At 39.2% G+C, this 21,430-nt stretch overlaps 1 protein-coding gene across 12 annotated transcripts in view; it reads right to left on the bottom strand.

Annotated features, from left to right (window-relative positions):
• Positions 1–21,430, bottom strand: part of SRGAP2 (SLIT-ROBO Rho GTPase activating protein 2) — a 290,047-nt gene that overhangs the window by 231,447 nt on the left and 37,170 nt on the right. The window contains exon 3 of one of the 12 annotated variants that reach the window (XM_060178750.1): positions 15,508–15,566. The exons of the other annotated variants lie outside the window; for them this stretch is intronic. The gene's annotated coding sequence lies outside the window, so the exon portion shown is untranslated. The remainder of the gene's footprint in view (positions 1–15,507; positions 15,567–21,430) is intronic. 12 annotated transcript variants of the gene reach the window in all.

Raw genomic sequence — 21,430 nt, 5'->3', positions numbered from 1 at the left:
GCTCTACACCCCTGCGACAAGTTCACAATAGATTGGCTAGACACAAATCCCTCAAATAAGGAAGTCCATCAAGAAAATGAACAGTTTGCAAGATCAAGGCTTCTGGCCTAAAGGGTGTGCAGCTGGTCTGGCCATTCATCAAAAACACTGAATTTAAATGGGAGTCACGTTCTGCCTGTGACATGCAATAAAACAATTGGAGCGGCAAAGGGTCCTGATTTTGGTTTCCTCTCCACACTCCACATCTCCTTCCAATGGAAGAGAAAGCATGCCTGCAGTGCTCTTAGCCCATCTGGGTTAGTTCCCACTCACACTGGTCAATCCCTGAGATTTTCCATATTACACATCACCACCCATCTACACTAACCCAGAGTATCCAGATAAAAATCCCGGTTTTAGAGTTAGGAGAGAAATTGTCAATCTGAGAAACAGTAGACTCTCTCAGTCAGAGGAAACTAGATGCAGTAGTAAAAACTACTGCAATGAGGTGCAGGTCTACTTTCAGTTGAACTCTTAATTAGATTTATGACTAAGAAACTCACCTACGTATCAAGACTGTCTTATTCTCATGTCACCAAGAAAGGAGAGGCCTAATATAGACTCTCAGATCCATTCCGATCTTAACATCAACTGATTTTATGATTTAAAAAGTAATGCCAGTTAAAAGGCAAAAACTGACTGAGTGCAAGTTACAATATGCAAGGACCCAGGTTCAAGGCCCAAGTCCTGACCTGCAGGGGGAAAGCTTTGAGAGTAGTGTAGGAGTGTTGCAGGTTTCTCTGTCTTTCTCCTTCTCAACCACCCCCTTCTCTCTCAATTTCTGCCTGTCTCTAATAAATAAAGATAATACAGAAAAAAAAAATTGAAAGGAGAGACTGCTCTAGCTCTTGTGTTAAAAGAGTGAAGGAAGCAAGAAACCCAGTTAGGAGGCTGCTGAGATAAGCAGGCAGCTTAAAGGCAGCTGGGATCAGTGGGAAGCAATAGGAAGACTTGGGGGGGGCATATTCTGAAGTAGAGTCTAAAAGACACTGGTGGATAGGTTATCGGAAAATCTTAGAATTACTACATAATCTAATGAAACAATGACACTAAATTCCAATACCCAATGTGAGATGTTAGTATTTAGAGGTTTGTTCATTTCTGCTGTTCAGAGTCCAACATAAAACCTGACACATAATGAAAATATAAATATGGTGACTGAATGAGTGAATGTGGACTTGAATATTTTGGGGTTGTCATAAAAGTCATGAAGTATTTTTCTATGCTTTTTTCGGGGGGGGGGGCAATATAGTCTAGTTCAGTTCTCAGGTGGATTTTTTTTTTATTCCAGCAGAGTTGTCTCTGGGGCTGAGTGTATGCATGGTCTCACTATTCCCAGTGTCCCTTTTTTCCTTGCTTTCTTTCTTCTTCTTTTTTTATTTCTTTATTTGGAGGATTAATGATTTACAGTTTACAGAAAATACCATAGTTTGTACATACATAACATTTCCCAGTTTTCCACATAATAATTCAACCTCCACTAGGTCCTCCTCTGCCATCATGATCCAGGATGTGAACCCTCCCCACCACCACCACACACCCCAGAGTCTTTTACTTTGGTGCAATACAACAACTCCAGTCCAAGTCCTGCTTAGTGTTTTCTCTTCTGATCTTGTTTTTCAACTTCTGCCCATGAGTGAGATCATCCCATATTCATCCTTCTCTTTCTGACTTATCTCACTTAACACGATTCCTTCAAGCTCCACCCAAGACGGGCTGAAAAAGGTAAAATCACCATTTTTTTTATATTTGTTTATTTTCCCTTTTGTTGCCTTTGTTGTTTTTTATTGTTGTTGTAGTTATTATTTTTGTTATTGCTGATATTGATGTTGTTAGATAGGACAAAGAGAAATGGAGAGGAGGGGAAGAGAGAGAAGGGGAGAAAAAGATAGATATCTGCAGACCTGCTTCACCACTTGTGAAGTGACTCCCCTGCAGACGGAGAGCCAGGGGCTCGAACTGGGATCCTCATGCTGGTCCTTGCGCTTTGCGCCACATGCGTTTAACCCACTGCGATACCGCCCAACTCGCGAAATCACCATTTTTAATAGCTGAGTAGTATTCCATTCTGTATGTAGACCACAACTTGCTCAGCCAGTTATCTGTTGCTGGACACCTGGGTTGCTTCCAGGTTTTGGCTATTACAAATTGTGCTGCTATGAACATAGTTGTACACAAATCTTTTTGGATTGGGTGTGTTTGGCTCCTTAGGATATATCCCCAGGAGAGGAATTGCAAGGCCATAGGGTAGGTCTATTTCTAGACTTCTCCTATGCAAAAATGCATCATGACTTTTTGACAGCTCAATATTATAATCCAAAAGATCTACAATTTGAACAATTGGTCTTTTTGTCATCAAAAAACAGCAAAAATAATTAGTACAAGATGTATTTTACAAGCAAAGAGTCTCCTTTCCCCTGAATTAATCTCTTTGTGTGAAAAGTTCCCCTTTATAATTTACTTCACAGTAGTAAGCAGTGAAACTGACTGAAGACAAAACAAAGCTGAAAACCTGAATAACTTCACTAGTTCCTTAAGAGGATATGGCCACCAAACTTCCCACCATCTTGACATCTCCCACTTAAAATACAGGGAGAAACATTTCATGTTTAATCTCATGTTTTAATGAATACTGAGCTGTTACACTAACTAAGTGCAGCATGACTGTGAGTTTTGAGACAAGAAGGGAATAGCACAAGCCAAAACTATAATTTTTTTATAAACCAAGCTAATGGTTTGATCTTTACTATGATCCTTTTCTTCTACAAAGCTGAGGAAAGGGATGTTTAGATCTTTTCCCATAACAGCACTGCTCTGAAAAAAGGCAACACTTCCCAACTACAAAAGTTCTCTCAAGATGACCTGTTCAGAGTCCCAAAGTTCTTAACTCAAAGAAACAGGTAGTGTATGCAAAATAGGAGCAGAAAATTCAATCACAGGAAGAAATAGTGACAAAGGTATGTTACAAACAACATTCTGGCATTTTCCTACTGAAATTATCAATCATTCTGAAGGGTTAAATTAAAACCCAACATAAATCAAGTAGTAGGTAGAATAAGTTTTTATTTACCAAAATAGAAAAAGAAAGAATAAAGGTAAGACATGTAACACGGTTTAGAACAAATTACATTGTAAGGAAAGCTATAGCATTTGGGAGACCAAGTCCTAGATGAAATTGTCAACTGAGTTGGAAATTATTTTATGTGACCTTGGACTAATTATTCAACTTCTGTGTCTCTGTCTCCCATCTGTGCCTGACTCTCCCACTCAATGCAAAGGAGAGTAAATGATGTCAACTCCTACTTTTCTTAGCAGGGGTGTTATAAAGTTGAGCTCATATAACTCTAAGCATCATGAGTTTTCTACAGAAGAGACTATACAGGGGACAATGCTGCTATAGCAAGGCAATAAAGAGGTCAGTCTCATAGAAACACCCCATGGTATGGATGGACACTCCGTCACCCCAGGATCATTACTCCATAACTGAGCAACCAACATACTTAACAAATTGACGAATTCAGGGTTGGGTCCAGTCTCTCTGCAGATGTTTGGAGTATAACATATGAGTCCATTTGCAGGTAAATAATAACTATAGTCAAGCACTTAATAAACACTTAATAATGCTTTTAAATTATCCATGTCTTCACTGATATGACACACTGCCGTATGTCTATTAGAAGAGATGGCGTGCATGGTATGAGGTAATAGAAGGTCCAAAATCATGAAACTATAGGCAAGTCCAGATGCTAAATCTTCTGTGTCTATTTTATGGAAGCAAATACTGAAGATTAAATGAAGTTTGGCATGCTGCTGGTACTGCCCTGGACTTGAAAAAGGAGCAAAACATATGCTAAACCACTCTTCCCTCTCATAAATCTACTCAGTAAATACCAACCACTATTAATCCTTTAATTATGGGTCCAGAGGAAAATGAAACAGCAAAGGGTTCACCATAAATATCTTATCTGCCTTTGTTGGCCTATTACTCGTCCTCTAAAACAGAGTAAACAGGTTAAAGTTTGATTAGGATCATACTGTGGGATGTCCCACGTAAGTCAGGCTTATGCAGTTCAGACAATTAGGAAAAAAGCTGGCTTTTAGTGGACCACCTATACCTGACCCATTCAGTAACAGAAGTAGATACAGTTCTTTGTCCCAGCTACCCAAATAAATCCATTACCAGTCACACATGGCTCCAGTGGGATGTTGGGTCACAGGCTTTCTATTCTGGTGATTGTAGTCTAAGAATAGAACTCACAAGCACAGCACACATGGACTCAGAAGGATTGTGTTCATCTACTATCCAAGTTACCATCTGAGCACTATTTAAAGCACAAGGCCAGCAAGTCCTCCTTTGAATGGGACACTGAGAAGGGGAAATGAACAGACTGTGCTATTAATATAGTTCTACAACTTACAGTGCAACTTACAGAATTCCAACGTGGGTTCCAGGATCCAACTTTACCAGCTCAGATATCTCACTTGGCTCCCTATCAACCACTGAGTAATATCAAGTTCTGTGTTACAAATGGAAAAGTGAAAAGCATGGAAGGGTAGATGTATGTTGCTATTAGCAGAAACGACAAAAGCTAATGCATACTTCCACATGCCAAACCCTTGACAGGCATTTCACCTTCACTCACTCTAAACTCACAACCTCCCACAAGGTAAACAGTTATTTTGATCATATTTTATATTTTATAATAAGAACACTAGTTTCTGGATGATTACAAAATATACTCAGTCCAGTCAGGATCTAGACTCAAGTCCCTCTGATGCTAAGACTCCTGTTAGAAGTTCTATTTATGGGGCCGAGTGATGGCGCACCTGGTTGAGGACACAAGGACCCATGTTCAAGCCAGTCCCCACCTGCAGGGAGAAAGCTATATGAGCAGTGAAACAGGGATGCAGGTGTCTCTCTCCCTCTCTATCACCCCCTTCCCTCTCGTTTTCTAGCTGTCTCTGTCCAATAAATAAATAAAAATAATTTTAAAATTTTATATTCATGCAATAGATAAAAAGGGAAATAGAAAAAGGAGGAGAGCAAAGTGCAAGGATGGGTGCAAGGATCCCAGTTCGAGCCCCTGGCTCCCACCTGCAGGGGAGTCACTTCACGGGCGGTGAAGCAGGTCTGCAGGTGTCTGTCTTTCTCTCCCTTTCTCTGTCTTCCCCTCCTCTCTCCATTTCTCTCTGTCCTATCTAACAACGACAACATCAATGACAACAACAATAATAACTACAACAACAATAAAAAGGGCAACAAAAGAGAAAATAAGTAAATAAATATATTTTAAAAATTTAATATTTATATAGTAGCAGAGTAGGGGGCAAGGGATAGCACACTGGAATATGCAACAGCCTTTCACACCTGAGGTACCAGAGGTTTCAGACTCTATCCCTGACAACATCATAAGCCAAAGCTGAACTGGTTTTAAAAATAATAATAAACAGCAAAGATTAGTGAGAGAAAGTAAATGTGACATAGTTCAAGCCAAGCTGGGTACACTGTTACAAACCCTTGGAAATGACTTTGCCTGAAGGCTGAGTGACTCATTAAACTCAACACTAAAATAGCAAGGTCTACAGAGCTACAGAAGCCCCTGGCAGTAATTTCCACACTCTTCAAAGTCAGCTCCCCAGGGCCAAGCTCTAGCATGGTTACCACATCCATGAAGAAGCTGGCTTCCCCCCGCCCTTCCTTTTGCCCCTCAGATGAAGATAGGTAAATGGCACTTAATGTATCTAGGTTACATCAGTGATCTAGTGTGATGAATGTAAAGTATGAGGCCCTCTCATAGTCAAAGCACACAGTCACCATGAACAGGAGCATGTTGCTAACCAGGTTAACAGTTGTCAAGTCTACAGTTAGCATGCCCCCTATACTTATTTCAGTAAATCTTAAATAAAGTCATGAGAGAGGTGAGTGGAGTCTCTGAGGTACCCAGAAACCTATTTTTATTTTTATTTTATTTTTTATTAGTGATTTTAATAGTGATTGACAAGATTGTGTGCTAAGAGTAGTATAATTCCATACAGTTCCCACCAGCAGTGTGGCATATACCATCCCATCCAATGGAAGCTTCCCTATTCTTTATCCCTGTGGGAGTATGGACCAAAGATCTTTATGGGTGCAGAAGTGGGGAGGTCTGGCTTCTGTAATTGCTTCTCCAATGCACATGGGCATTGACAGGTTGATCCATACTGCAGCCTGTTTCTATCTTTCCCTAGTGGGGTAGGGCTCTGGAGAGGCGAGTCCAGGAACCTATTTTAAAGAAGGAAATTTTTGCTCTCTTCTAGTAAGAGTTCCCCGGCTCTAATAACTTTTGAGGTGACTGGCATTGTGTTCTGAATAAGAAAGAAAGGAAATGAGATTTTATTTTTCCACTTAGAAAAATGAGGAAGTAGAATGGCTTATATATGGCGAGGTACCTTGCAGAGAATATGCTTGGGGTAATTCCACAATTTCAGACCTTCCTTGAAGAAATTATTGAGTACATCTCACATCAGGTTACAAATAATGGTAATAAATAATACTTTGCAGTTGTCAATATTAGGTAAGAAGTACAGAAGAAGGAGTAGGTGTATCTGATCTAAGTGTATGATAAAGATCACTCAGGGGGCCGTGGTGCACCTGGTTAAGTGCACACACTACAGTGAGCAAGAAGCCAGGTTCAAACACCAGGTCCCCACCTGCAGGGGGAAAGCTTCACAAGTGATGAAGCAGAGATACAGGTATCTCTCTATCTCTCTCCTTCTACACTCAATTTCTCTCTGTCTATATCTAATAATTAATTAATTAAAGAAAGATGAAACAAAAGAAAGATCACTCAGTGATAATGCCGACAAAAATCCCATCTAATGCCTACTTTATCCTAAGCCTGTGGGAAAATGCTACCTGGAGACACTCCTCCCTGTCAACCACATCATCAAACAGAGAAGTTGGGTGATTGGTCTGACTCCTAGCTTCAAATCACCGAGCAACTAGGAAGTTTATCTATGACACATGTCAGATATTTTAATTGCAGTTCAAGTTCTACCCAATGTGAAAGACTATAAACAATTATATTTAACTTGCGAAAGGTAGGGATTGGGTGGTGGTGCAGCTAGTTAAATATAAGCATTACAGTGTGGAAGGACTCAGGTTCAAGTCCCTTGGTCCCCACCTGCATCACAAATGGTGAAATAGTGCTACAGGTTCTCTCTCTCTCTCTCTCTCTCTCTCTCTCTCTCTCTTTTTCTCCCTCCCTCCCTCCCTCCCTCCCTCTTCCACCCTTTCTATCTCCACTGCCCTCTCAACTTCTCTGCATCTATCCAAAATAAATAATAAAACATATTTTAAATAAATAAATAAAATGCTGAAGGCTTAGTCTAGTCAGAAATGGCAACATTCTCTTCCTCAGAAGCCACTCAGAATTGGAGGAGTTATCCCATCTACTACCACATCATCCCCCAGAGAAGTAGGACACTTATCCAGTATTTGCCTATTTTCTCTCCAGATCTCTTATAAGAGTCACTTGCCTTCTCAATCACAGTCCTCATCAGACACACAAATGTAAAATTTTCTACCAAAAGAGGAAGGTCTGGAGGGCATTCACAGCTGTCATGAGTTTCCCTCTGACTGGAAGTCTCTTGGTTCTGTTCCCAGCCAGCCAGAATTCACATTCAGGAGCATCTTGTTTCCTGTTCTCTCTAGGTTACAGCTCCGACTAAGAATAGCCCCTCATTCATGCTGCTGTCCACACATCCTTCTCATTTGATGTGTTTTCTCATATAAGCATGAAAAGTGGTTTTTGTACACTTTCCAAGGTACAGAGGCAAGGAGTCAGAGACAGAGAGAGAGAGAGTAAAAGAGACCACAAAACCAAAGCCTCCCTCTGTGTGATGGGGGCCAGTCTCAAACTTGGGTCACACACATAGCAAAGCTACACACTATGCAAGTGAGCTATTTCACCAGCCCAATGAAAACATATTTAAATAGACAAAAAGCAGCAATTTTTTTCACTGTTCATTCTACAAAAAATGTACTGCCTGGAGAAACTCCACTGTAAATCTGAGTGCCACAGGAATAGCAGGGCATAAGTTCCTTTGTGCCAAAGATTCACACTCAGATGGTAACCCCAGAGCAAAAGGTTTAGGATGCCCAGTACCTGTCAGAGCTCTGGCTGTACATATGTCCTAAAATTAAAGAAGAATAGAAGCCTTAAACATTAGTCTCTATTGATTAGCTTGAATCATGTGAACTTACCTGCAAAGTGCAAATTTCATATGATTTAATATGTAAACTGATTTAAATCCTAAAAAGCAAATTAGGCATTTTACTAGCGAGCAAGAATAAAAAAAACCCCGGTGAGACTACAAAATCTGTACCCACAAGTCGGTGGCATTTCTCTAGTCAAAAGATGGGTCAGATGAAATGAAACTGAAGGAAGCAATCCCATTTACAATGGAATCCAAAAAGATTAAATACCTAGGAATAAATCTAACAAAGGATATAAAGGACATTTTCAAGGAAAAGTATAAGACACTGTTAAAAGAAACAGAATGTGACACAAAGAAATGATACAACAATCCTGTTCATGGATTGGGAGAATAAATATCATTAAAATGGCAATTCTCGGGGCCAGGCAGTAGCACAGTGGGTTAAGCACCATGGCAAAGCACAAGGACCGGCGTAAGGATCCCGGTTCAAGCCCCTGGCTCCCCATCTTCAGGGGGGTCATTTCACAGGCAGTGAAGCAGGTCTGCAGATGTCTATCTTTCTCTCTTCTTCTCTGTCTTCCCCTCCTCTCTTGATTTCTCTCTGTCCTAACCAACAACAGCAGCAACAATAACAACAACAAGGGGCAGCAAAAAGGGAAAAAATGGCCTCCAGAAATAGTAGATTCGTAACAGGCACCAAGCCCCAGCAATAACCTTGGAGGGGAAAAGGAAAAAAAAAAAAAAGCCATTCTGCTAAAAGCAACCTAAGATTCAATGCAATACCTATTAAAATCCCAATGACATATTTCAACAAAATTGAACAGATTCTTCAAAAATTCATAAGGAACTTAAAAAAAAACATGAATATCAAAAGGACTCTTAAGGAAAGAAGAAAAAAATGGAGTCATCACAATACCCAACCTTAGGTTATACTACAAAGCAGTAGTAGTTAAAACAGTATGTACTGAAATAAAAATGGTCATATGGACCAATGGGATAGGATAGAGTCCAGAACTCAATCCATACATATATAAGCACTATATATATGAAAAAGGGGTCAAATCTGCCCAATGGGAAAAAGAAGGTCTGTTTAACAAGTGGTGTTGGTAAAATTAGACAGTCATATGTAGAAAATGAAATTAGACCACCAATTAACACCATAGACCAAAATTAACTCAACATTGATCAAAGACCGTATATTAAAGCTGAAAGTATAAAATACATAGAAGAACATATCGGTGAAACATTTCATAACATTAACATTAAAGATATATTTGGAGACTTCACCTCATGGGGAACAAAAGCAAGATTGAACAGATGGGACTATATAAAATTAAAAAGCTTCTATACATCAAGAATACTCCATAAGGATAAACAGGAAACCTAGCAAATGGGAGAACATATTCACACACCATACTTCAGACAAGTGGTTAATATCAAACATCTATAAAGAACTCATACAGCTCAAAACAAAACAAAACAAAACAAAATAAACAACCCAGTAAAAAAAAAAGGGGGGGCAGAAGATATGAATAGATAGTTCTCTAAAGAAGAGATACACATAGCACACAGACATAGGAGGAAATGCTCCAATTCACTCATCACCAGAGAAACGCAAATTAAACCACATTGAGATACCACATCACACCTGTGAGAACGTTTGTCATCAAAACAGGAAAGGATAAGTGTTGGAAAGGATGTGGAGAGAGAGGAAGTCTATTACACTGCTGGTGGGAATGCAAACTGGTACAACTACTATGGACAACAACAATGGAGAATCCTTAAATAAATGCAGATGAAAATATCTTATGATCCAGCAATTCCACTCCTAGGCATTTATCCAAAAGAGATAATAACACTAATTCAAAGGGATATATGTACCCCTATGTTCATAGCTGCACTATTCACAATAGCCAAAATTTTGGAATCAAACAAAATGCCTTTTGAGAGATAACTGCATTAAAAAGTTATAGGGCAACAAAGTAAAAACCCTGGGGTGAGGGTGGATATTTGGCTTCCCGGGGCATGGGGGGGGGGAGGTGAGGGGGTGAGGGGTGTGGTGGGATGGGACACAGTCTTTTGGTGGTGGGAATGGTATTTATGTACACTCGTATTAATTTGTAATCATATAAATCTCTATTTAATTAATATGAGAGGGGAAAAATTGATTGTATGTCTCAAACTTTTTAAAGCACAGACTGAGTCTTTTTAATACATAGGCTAAGTCTTTGAGATGTTGACTTTCTCAAAAGCCTAGACCAGGGCGAACAGAAGCAACCGGTGGCACAGCTATTTACAAATAATGTCAAAGGATAGAAATTATGGTGATGTATTATACAGCAAATCCTAACAAAGGGATTTTTCAAAGTTAGCCCAATTACCAAACAATGTGTTTATAACAATAACTATCTATTGTCTTCTTGAACCCTAAGACAACAGGAACCTCACATTTCCACTATAGAGACTGTATTTCCCCCAGTCCTAGAACCTTAGAGTGGGGTGCACTTTCCTGCACACTTCTTTTAATTCATACCAAATAATATTGCATCTGCCAATCCCAACCTAGTCAAGGCAACAAGAACCACCTCAGCATGCTTCAGACTGTGTTCAGAGACTTCAGGTGTAGAATGACAACCCTTCAGCTTCATTACTCGGCCAGATGCCAGCATGATGCAGACCAGACTTCCTTGGACAGAAGACCTCACCAATGTGTCCTGGAGCTCCACTTCCCCAGAACCCCACCCTACTAGGGAAAGAGAGAGGCAGGCTGGAAGTATGGATCGACCAGTCAACGCCCATGTTCAGCGGGGAAGCAATTACAGAAGCCAGACCTTCCACCTTCTGCATCCCACAATGACCTTGGGTCCATACTCCCAGAGGGATAAAGAATAGGAAAGCTATCAGAGGCGGGGATGGGATACGGAGATCTGGTGGTGGGAACTGTGTGGAGTTGTACCCCTCTTGTCCTATGGTTTTGTTAATGTTTCCTTTTTTAAATAAATAAATAAATTCTAAAAAAAAAGTTATGGGACGTAGGAACCAGGTGATGGCACACTTGGTTAAGCGCACACATCACAGTGCACAAGGACTCAGGTTCAAGCCCCTGGTCCCCACCTGCAGAGGGAATGCTTCATGAGTGGTGAACCAGGGCTGCAGGTGTCTCTCTGTCTCCTTCACTATCTCCCCATCTCAACATCTCTCTGTCTCTATCCAATAGTAAACAAATAAAAAATAAATAAACAAAAGAAAAAAACAAAAAAGTTATGGGATATATACTCAATGGAGTACTAGTCAGCAATAAAAAAGACAATTTTACATTCTTTGGGATAAAATGGATGGAACTCAAGAACATTAGGTTTAGTGAAGCAAGCAAGGAAGTAAAGAAAAACTGCTGGATGAGTTCACTCATATGTGGAATTTAGAGAACTGAACACACAAACTTGAAACTAACAAACTAAATACAACCCATATTTAGACTGTGGAAAACTATAGTGTGGAAAACTAGGGGATGGGAGGGTGGGCGCAGACTTTCAGTGGCAGGAAAGGTGTGAAATTATAATCCTATTGATTTATACTCTAATAAATAACTATTAATGTGGCATGTCAGAAGGGAAATTGATGCAATACTTCAAGTTCTTTAACTGCCTAACCCATAGCTCTAAGTACAAATATTTGCTTTAGCCTAAGTATTCAATACCTCAATTTTTTTCATTTGTTAATCTTTTTTAATGCTCATTCATTATATAATAGTAAGGAAACTTCATCAAATATAAGCGAGCACTGACTATAAACCACTAATCCCCCAATAAAGAATTTTTTTAATGACAACATAACATTGAAAATATTTAACATTAGACGTGCCTACAATGTTGTTTCAGTTAATATTATTCTTCAAGTTTTTAGCCAAGAAACCTGAAGATCAATAAAATTACACACCTAATACCAGTTGAGAATCAGAAAAGAGAAAACAAAATACCATGGGCTGGGGAGACAGCATAATGTAAAGACTTTCATGCCTAAAGCTCTGAGGCCCCAAGTTTAATTCCCAGCACTACCAAGAGCCAGGGTTGAACAGTGCTCTGGTCTCTCTCTATTTCTCTCTCATTAAAAAATAATGAGGTGATCCTTGAGTGGATAAAGCATTAGACTCTCAAGTATGAGGTCCTGAGTTCATTCCCCGGCAGCATATGTACCAGAGTGGTGTCTGGTTCTTTCTCTCCTATATTTCTCATTAATAAATTATCATCTAAATTTTATAGGTATCTTCAATGATACAAAGCCAACAAAAATAAATTAATGGGACTACATTACATTAAAAAGCTTCTGTACAGCAAGAGAAATGACTACCCAAACAAAGAGACCCCTTCCAGAATGGGAGATCTTTACATGCCATACATCAGACAAGAGACTACTAACCAAAATATATAAAGAGCTTACCAAATTCAGAAACAAAAAAATAAATAAATAAAGGCAACAATGAAATACCACTGCCTCTACTGTGAGAATGTCATACATCAGAAAGGGTAGCAGCAACAAATGCTGGAGAAAATACCTCAAATTTGTAAGATGATCAAATTCTGACATTGCTGCAAATATATATATATATGCCCTGGATCAGGTGGATGGAGGCAAATAGTTAATTCTATCTAGCGAATAATTTCTTTTTAAAAAATATTTTATTAATGAGAAGGATAGGAGGAGACAGAGAAAGAACCAGGCATCAATCTGGTACATGTGCTGCTGGGCATAGAACTCAGGACCTACTGCTTGAGAGTCCAGTGCTTTATCTACTATGCCACCTCCCAGACCACATCACAGAATATTTTCAAGAATCGGAGCTACTCTCTGCCGTAGTCCAACTTTCTAGCCCTTATCTCTAATCTGACATCATTTTCTCAATGTTTTTATCCAACTTCATGGTAGCTATCAAACTCAAGCAAAAACTACCATAGTAGTGCCCGTACAAACATGCCAAAAATGGACTTCTGAGTTTTCTTCCACCCTAAGATCACTAATCTCATCTGATCTGTTCCTACTTTGTGGCTCCTGTTCATTAACCCTTTTGTCTCACTTTATGTCCTGCCACCTTCCAAGACACTAAGTTGCAGATGCTACTATGATTCCACCCTTACTTCTCTGGGCAGACAACCTCACCAATGTGTCCTGGAATTTCACTTCTCCAGAAAGATAGAAACAGGCTGGGCTATGGATCGACCTTCCAGTGCCCAAATCCAGTGGAGAAACAATTACAGGCGCCAGAACTCCTACCATCTGCACCCCAAAAACAACTTTGATCCATAATCCCAGTGGGAGAGAAGCGATAGGAGGAAAAGGATAAGAGGGCTCTGAACTCCAGCTCTATCATGTCTCAGAGAGAGTGGATGAAAAGGGGAGAGATATTTGGATATAGTAATAGGTTTATTTGTGACTTAGAGGGGAAGAGAGGATTGGACCTGGAAGGAAAAGGGGGCAATTATGTACAAATGTAGACAGATAGTTGTAGAGATGATAGTTAACCTACATCTGCAACCTTGGGAGAACCATGGTGGTTTACAATGGAGGTTAAGAATTCTGGTGGTGAGAATGGTGTGGAATTACACCCTTGTTGATATGTAATTTTGTAAATAATATTGAACTGCTAATAAAAAAATAAAAAATAGAAATCCTGGTAAAAGGGACAGCATAATGGTTATACAAAAGATATCATGCCCCAGGTTCCATCCTCAGTATCACCATAAGCCAAAGCTAAACAGAAGTTTGGTAAATAAGTAAATAAATAAATAAATGCAAATCCATTATTACCCAAGTGGCTCCACCCCAAGATAATTTCCTATTAGACTTTAATAAATAGCACACCTAATAGGAAGAAATGAAACCCATGAACTGCCTTATAAGGCATATCTGGCATTGATAGTAGATATTTATCCACTTGTTTATTTCATAATTATATCCTCAGAGCTCAGAGAGAAACAGGAAAATATAATACAGTATGAGAACTGATAATAAACGGTCAAGTACAAATCTATATGCAGTTTGATTACATATTTCTCATACTGAATTTGCCTGGTTGTTTGTATGTGGCCATCATGACCAGACAATACACACTCAGAGATAGGATCCATGTTCTCTTTATTTTTAAATCGCTGACATCCAATAGTTCTTACACAGTTAGTGCTGAATATTGCAATGTTCTTTGTTGAGTAACTAAATGACTCTTAGAGGCTGAGTGGCCTCTTTGTAAAATAAGGAGACTAAGCAATATTCCTATTAAGAACTTTGTTTCTTATACAGATCATACTACTAATTATCACACTAGAAAGAGAATAGCAGACTTCTGATTATAGAACTAGAAAGGAAGGGTGGGGCAATATCCTTTATAATCAAAATAAGTCTGAAATTATAGACTAAAAGTTTGCCTCTAGCTGGGAGTGTGGTAACATCTTTTTCTCTCTTAATTGAGTACCTTTTGATTTCAATTGATTTTCTTTAGCTTATAAATATAAGATCAAAGAGCAAATGAAGTGAAAAATGTTTTACAGATAAAAGCAAATTGGACAAACTCAAACCAGATCACTTTCCATTTGTTTTGGAAAGAAGTGTCCATTGGCACATTTTTGAATAGAGAAATATGGAAAAAATACATCATGACTTTTCTGACAACCCAGTAAGTAGTAAAGTTAGATTCAAGAAGAATGAAGACCATATACAAGGAAGGGCTCAGCTTCAAACCCCAAATCTCCACCTGTAGGGGGGAAGTGTCATGAGTAGTGAAGCAGTGCTACAGGCATCTCTCCTTTTTATTAAAGATTTTTTTAATATTAATTTATTCCTTTTTGTTGCCTTTTTTTTTATTGTTGTAGTTCTTACTGTTGTTACTGATGTTGTTGTTGGATAGGACAGAAAGAAATGGAAAGAGGAGGGGAAGACAGAGAGAGGCAGAGAAAGACAGACGCCTGCAGACCTGCTTCACCACATTGAAGCGACTCCCTTGCAAGTGGGGAGGTGGGAGGCCAGGAGCTGGAAACTTGAACTGAGATCCTTACGCCAGTCCTCGAGCTTTGCACCACCTGCGCTTAACCAGCTGCACTACCAGCCGACTCCCCAGCATTTCTCCTTTTCTATCTCCCCTTCCCTCTCAATTTCTCTCTGTCCTGTCAAATAAAATTAAATAAACATATACATGAAGGAGAAAGAAACTCCCAAGTGGTCAGAATCCAGGAGCACACACATACAAACACACATGGCCTGCGGGGCCAGGTGGTGGCTCACCTGGTTAAGTGCTCACATTACAGTACACAAGGACCCAGGTTCAAGCCCCTAGTCCCCACCTGCAAGGAGAAAGATTCATGAGTAGTGAAGTAAGGCTACAGGTGTCTCTCTGTCTCTCTCACTCTCTATCTCACCCCCTCTAACTTCTATCTCTATCCAATAATAATTAAACAACAACAACAACGACAAAAACATGGCCTGTAAATTCCTTCCCAAAGCAAAAGAAGTCAAAAGTCACTTGCAACATTTTTAAAACATAAAAGTCACTTCTAAAGGAAACTTCTTTTAAAAACGTCTTAATTTTTCAAGTTGAATATTCTGCTAGGGCACACAGTCTTTTCCTCCCTTCAGTTAACTAGAGCTCTGGAAAAGTGAGCACAGATCTCTTCCTGATATGAAATCTTTTAATGGTATTTAGACAGAAGCTCTTCTAAAGCAAAGAAATTGACCTGAGCACCATACTACTATGGAAGTACAGGAAGTCTTTATCCTAATGAATTGATGTCATCAATTTAACTGCACATTTGATCCCAAGACCCTTTGTGAAGACTCTGGGGAAGACCTTAAGTGAAGCTGTCCCCAGGGTGGCCCGCTCCATCAAAGGAGATAGGAAAGGGGCATTGAGGAGAGTCTTATCTCATAATGTAAATCACAGGAAGCCACATTAGCTCCTGTCTACAAGGCACACCTATTTCTATCCAGTGACCGCCAGTAGAAATGAGAAGTCTATCAACATAAATGAAAATGACAGGTCAGGCTGCTCCCTCCTGACAGAGGAGAATCCTCCAAAAGCACCTAGCTGAATACTTAGGGTTGCTCTCTCAAATCCATTTCATTTCTTTTACTTCTTTTTTTTTAATATTTATTTTATTTATTTATTCCCTTTTGTTGCCCTTGTTGTTTTATTGTTGTAGTTATTATTGTTGTTACCATTGTTGGATAGGACAGAGAGAAATGGAGAGAGGAGGGGAAGACAGAGAGGAGGAGAGAAAGATAGGCACCTGCAGACCTGCTTCACCACCTGTGAAGCGACTCCCCTGCAGGTGGGGAGCCGGGGTTCGAACGGGGATCCTTATGCCGGTCCTTGTGCTTTGCGCCACCTGCGCTTAACCCGCTGCGCTACAGCCCGACTCCCTCTTTTACTTCTAAGAAATAAAAGAAGCAACACAAATGGCAAAGGGTTGAAGTCAAGTTCAGACATCCAGTGGGGAAATACAGGCTTTTTGAATACTGAATATCGGTTCCTAGAGTCTATGTGGCCTTGAGCATGGCAGGTAATTTCTCTGAGTCTCAGTTTCCTCTCTGTAAAACAGGGGTAATAATATCTACCTTCCAAAGCTGCTGTGAGGATTAGGTTTTGGGGTAGCTTTAGAAAGCCAGGTCTTGTGAGAGCTGTATGACTTCATTCTGTCTCAGGGAAGCAGAAACTAGATATGAAACTAAAGAAGAACAACACCCAGATACAGTCTAGACATGAACTGTTTGTGCTTGAGGCATGACTAGAATGCTGGTGCTTCGAGGAATCAACATTAAAGTCAAATGAGAGGAGTTTTCCACCATGATGGACACAGCACATCTACAGATGTAGTCCACACCACTGTAAAGTTCTCTCCCTGCTTTAAAAGGCTTCAATTGGCCAACATTTCTTTATTTGTTTAGTTAGTTACTCAGTTTTAGATAGAGACCGAGAAGGCAGACAGACAGTAAAAGAGACCACAGCATCAAAATTTCCTTTAGTGCAGTAGTGTGCAGGGCTGGAACCTGGGTCTTGCACATAGTAAGGCATTTCACTGGCCTGAATTGCTGAACATTATACAGCTCAGAAAAAAACCCAAAGACTAACAAGAGCAATCACTGCTTTCTTTTCAGGAGACATAAAGTAAACCAAGAAAGATCCAGAGAATTCATTCTAATTCATGAAATTAATTTTGCTAATTAATAAAACCACTTCCCTCAATCATATTCTACACTGTAGTTACCTGTCAAAAATTGAAACTGTTACATAAAAGTGAGAGAAAAGTGCCAATCAATAGCATAAAATTCCTCTGGTTTAAAAATACATCAAGAATTCTTTTGATTAACTTCCAAGCCGAAGTGCCTTAATGTGATTTAAAGCCAATCACAAGATTAGCTACTACTTTTCTCACATATATATTTAGTGATTTAATAATGATTTATAAAATTATAATGAGGGTATAGTTCCACACAACTCCCACCAACAAAGTTCTGTATGTAACCCCCACCAATGGTAACCACTATAGTTTTCCCAAAATCATAATATATAGGTATTGCGTGTGTGTGTGTATTCTTTTTATCAAGTTCATATATTTCAATTCTTTATATTCCACTGATGAATGAAATCATCCCATAGTTGTTCTTCCTTAATACCACTTTTCTTTAGAGAAGGTAAACTAGCTAAGGTTGCCTCCAAATGCTGTTCTCTTCCAACCTACAAAAAGGGTATGGTGCCTGACATTCAGACTTGGCCTTGTAAAGAAATTGTTTGCCAGCCCATGGGTATTTGTCTTTTTGCCAAACCAATATCCCGGAGGCAGGGGAGTGCCCAGCCAACAGTGGACATGCAAACAGAACACATAGCAAGCAACACAAGCAAACCCAATGTGATGATAAAAACAGAAGACTTCGCAAGCAGAAATCAGCATACCAAGAGGTATTATTTGTTTATTCTTGCAGACATCTTGTTGTTCTGACCAAGTGGCCCAAAAACTAGTAGTGCCTTTTTTGTAGGTCCATTTCTCCTTATGAATGCATTTATAGATCTGGTTTGTGGTACCTGCTTGGGCCTAAAACAGTGGGAGGATAAGAGACCCTAAATCTTTTAAACTCAGCTCAGAACCAATCTCATGCCAACAAGGAAAATCTCTTCCATCATCACTGTTCCAAATAGCCTTTCTATCCTTTGCCATGCTCCCAGCCCTGCCTCTAGGAACCACACCATTTTTTCTGGTACCTGTAAGAAGCCTGTTCACATACATCCAAGAGTTCAAATACTCCCAGAGTAAGAGTTCAGAAGAACCCTCCAACAAGTGAGAGGCCTGGGAGAAATGTTATAGGCAGGATCCAATGTTCCATTGTAGCTTGTTCCACTTAGCTTCACCAAACTACCTGCTAGAAACCACTCATTTTCAGCAGTGCCCAGCACAGGATTCTTTAAACTCTCTAAAGTCAAATGAGTACTCATCCTGGCTTGCAGAAAGTCAAAGCCATGAATCCATTTATCCCTCATGGAAGAATTAAATTAGATTTAAAGGATGCTTCAACCTGCCAACAGGGACCTATAACCATAAAATAAGCAGCAATACTTTGGAAAAAATATAGTCATTACACAATTGTTCAAAGAGTAGGCCTCTCCCACATTGCTGTCAGCTTCCAAAACTTCCTCATTTGTAGGTGAGAATAATAATACAACATGTCCTCATGCAAGACTATAGAGATTAGTCAACATAAATTATGCCTAGTAGTAACTGGGCACATAGTAAATTCTCATTAATATTAGTTATTATTTTTACTATTCTAAGCATGAGTTACTATTAAGAAAATCTTTCTGAAAGGCAAGTCATTTTAGCCCAAGTATAAACACTCCACAGTAAATTGTCAGTTTCTAATACAAACAGAAGAAACTAATACAATGAAAAATCCTAAGCAGTAAATACCCTAAAATTTTTCTTTCTTTCTTTTTCTTTTTTTTAATTTAATCAACACCAAGGTTATTGTTGGGGTTCAATGCCTGTACAACAAAATCCACCAGTCTCCACAGAAAATATTCCCCTTTTTATTTTTTTGCTGTTATTGTTTGTTTTGGGTTTCTTTAATTTGTTATTAGTGACTTAATAATGATTAATAAGATAACAGATGTATAATTCCATACAGTTCCCACCACATAGAACCTACTATGGGCTAGACAATATACTAAATGCCAGAGATACACAGATAAATAAGAATGTGGCTTCTTCTCTTCCCAAAAATTATATTCTACTATAAGACTTTAAATACTAGGCTAAAACTCCCTCATTAACTAGCAATAGATTTTAAAAAAAGAAGAGAAACAGATTCAGAAATACAAGTTATGGGGGCCAGGTGGTTGTGCACCAGATTAAGCGCACATATTAAGAAATGCAAGGACCCACTCAAGGATCCCAGTTCGAACACCCAGCTCCCCACCTGTGAGGGGTGGCCTCACAAGTGGTGAAGCAGGTCTTCAGGTGTCTATATTTCTCTCTCCTTATCTTCCACTCCACTCTCAATTTCTCTTTGTCTTATCCAAAAAAATGAAAAAATGGCCACAGGAGCAAGTGGATTTGTAGTGCAGGCACCAAGCCTCAGCGATAACCCTAGAGGGAAAAAATTAATAAATAAAAGGAAAGAGAGAAAAAAAATACAAGTCACAGAAATAAGAGACGACTTTAAAGTATGAAGGGGGAAGAAATAGCCAGATACTGTTCTATCAAAGAATGGTAAAACAAGAACAGTTTTTAAAAATCTCTCTTAAAATACAAATAAAGACAACCATAAGATACCACTTCACTTCCATGTCACACAACAGAAAAGGTAGCAAAAACAAATGCTGGAGAGGTTGTGGTGACAAAGGAACCCTCCTGCTCTGCTGGTGGGAATGAAAATTGGTTCATGCCCTGTGGAGAGCAGTCTGGAGAACTCTCAGAAGGCTAGAAGTAGACCTACCCTATGACCCTGCAATTCCTCTCCTGGGGATATATGCCAAGGAACCAAAGATACCCATCCAAAAATATTTATGTATACCTATGTTCATAGCAACCTAATTTGTAATAGCCCAAACCTGGAAGCAACCCAAGTATCCAACAACAAAATGAGTGGATGAGCAAGTTGTGGAATACTGCTCAACTGTTAAAAGTGGTGAATTCACCTTCTTCACCTCATCTTGGATGGAGCTTGAAGGAATCTAAGGACTGGAGTTGGTGTACTGCACCACGGTAAAAGACTCTAGGGTGGGGAGAGGCGGAGCTCAGGTCCTGCAACATGACGGCAGAGGAGGAACTAGTGGAGGTTGAATTATTATTTGAAAAACTGAACGATGTTACACATGTACAAACTATAGTATTTTAGTGTCGATTGTAAACCATTAATCCCCCCAGTAAATAAAAAATAAAGGTTCTCTTAGATGTGTTTATTTATAATCTATTTATATATATTACATGTATAATGCTTTGATGTACAGCAAATTTACATGCATACAGTCCTCTATGTCTTGTAAAATGTTTTCTTCCTAGTCCCTTTTTCACTTACACATGCAATATAAAGAAATGAATGTGGCTGGGAGGTGGCACAGCTGGTTGAGCACACATGTTACAGTGAACAAGGACCAGATTCACCTGCAGGGGGAAAGCTTTGCGAGTGCTAAAGCAGTGCTGTAGATGTCTCTCCACCTCCTCCCTTCTCTATGGCCCCCTCCCCTCTCAATTTCTGGCTGTTTCTATCCAATAAAGAAATAAAGATAAAAAAGAGAAATTAATGAAACACATGAATTTGTAGGAAAGGAAAAAGTCAAATTATCACTAAGACTGTGAAAACTACGGTGGGGGGGGGAGGGCATGCACAAAATTGTGGTGGTGGTTTTCGTGTGGAACTACATCCCTTAAATCTTATGATCTCATAAACCATTATTAAATCACAAATAAAATTAATTTAAAAAATTCTCCAGCTTTAACTCACTTTAGGGATTGACTGACCAGGAGAAAAGAAAGACTTTCTCTACTATTGTGTCCTGTTTCTCTTACACTGCCAGCAATATGAGTTTATAGTACCTCAGTATAATCAAATTAAGTAGCAGAGAAGCTGGCCTGGAATTTTATAAAATAGACCTGTGAAATATTTCCAGAGTCCAAGATGCTAATTTTAGAGACTAGATATATGAAACATGTACCAA

Source organism: Erinaceus europaeus, chromosome 19 (genome assembly GCF_950295315.1).
Source record: "Erinaceus europaeus chromosome 19, mEriEur2.1, whole genome shotgun sequence".
NCBI lineage: Eukaryota > Metazoa > Chordata > Mammalia > Eulipotyphla > Erinaceidae > Erinaceus > Erinaceus europaeus.
This window is presented reverse-complemented; position numbering and strand designations above follow the sequence as displayed.